Below are 1,280 nucleotides of genomic sequence, written 5' to 3' on the forward strand. Positions count from 1 at the left end.
AACACACAGTTTTGGGGCAGTATGAGGTCCAGTGCACTGTCCTTCGTCCTCTGTGAGTATTTGACTGTATTTTATTAACATTTACATTTATACATACAGCACATTTTTTAGAGCAACTTACAAATGTGGAATAACACAAAGCGATTAATCCTAAGTAGGCAATAACATGAGAAATAATAATACACATTTTTAAATATTGTTTTACATCACACAGTTTTGAAACATTTGAGGATAAGCTGGAACTGTGTTTGCAGAATCATTTCGATAAAGTTCACAGAGAAAAGATGAGTTTTTAGCTGTTGCTGAAAAGTTTAAATATCAAATTGAATAGTCATAAATACTGTAAGGGATTTGGCTGTCCAGGTAGGGTTATGAAGGGCATGCCACCAGAGAGGAACAGTTAAGGGGATAGTTCACCCAAAAATAAAAATTCAGTCATAGTTTACTTACCCTGGTGTTGTTATATTGCTGTATACAATTATCTGACCACAAAAGGAGAAGAAAATGTCCTGCTTGTGCTCATTCATATAATGGTAGTGAACTTGATGCAACCAGCTTCAAACTTAAAAAATAAAATAAAATAAAACAAATAAATGGATACAAAAGTATCACAAAATGATACAATGAGACACAACCCGTATTCTCAGTGTTCTGAAGGTATACTGTAAGATTTGTTGACATGAACCAGAATGGTAATTTCAACAACACTACATAATTACACTACCTTAATTCATGTTTAAAAAAAGAACTCATCTTGAACATATACCGACATCACAACACCATTCAAACTTAAAGACATCGATTGCATTGCGTATGTCTTTATTTGAATGTATCTGACGGGAGCCGACTGTCCTCAGAAACGTATCGTTGGCATTTTAATTTAATTTGACATAATTCCTGATAAAGCAGCGTTTATGAGCACGGTGCTGCTTTGTGTTCAGCCGTTACCGGGGAAACCGCAATATTTCCTAAAGCGCCACCTCGTAGCAGAGAATGAATTTGCATTTCCAACAAGCCTTTCTTGCTGTTAATGTTCAGATCAATGCAAATATCAACTCATGTTTTTACGCAGCAAACACATAGAGTTGTAAATGAGAAATTAGTTAATGTACCTTCTAAAAATCTAAACAATTAAGACAGTAATATTTATACGTTTTAAACTGACATCATAATTTATATGCTTGATTTATCCCTTTTCATAAAAACGGTCTAAAGGCTGAAATGCTGTTGTATAAGATTTTTGTTTTTGTGAAAACCTGTATCTGAACTGTAAATCATGT

The 1,280-nt window shown here is 33.8% G+C and overlaps 1 long non-coding RNA gene across 1 annotated transcript in view; it reads left to right on the forward strand.

Moving 5' to 3' along the window:
• Nucleotides 1–1,280, forward strand: part of LOC107690134 (uncharacterized) — a 2,796-nt gene continuing 1,516 nt past the window's right edge. The window contains exon 1 of the long non-coding RNA XR_001634404.1: nucleotides 1–52. This is a non-coding gene — a long non-coding RNA (uncharacterized LOC107690134). The remainder of the gene's footprint in view (nucleotides 53–1,280) is intronic.

This window comes from Sinocyclocheilus anshuiensis, unplaced genomic scaffold (genome assembly GCF_001515605.1).
Source record: "Sinocyclocheilus anshuiensis isolate Anshui unplaced genomic scaffold, SAMN03320099.WGS_v1.1 scaffold2403, whole genome shotgun sequence".
Lineage (NCBI taxonomy): Eukaryota > Metazoa > Chordata > Actinopteri > Cypriniformes > Cyprinidae > Sinocyclocheilus > Sinocyclocheilus anshuiensis.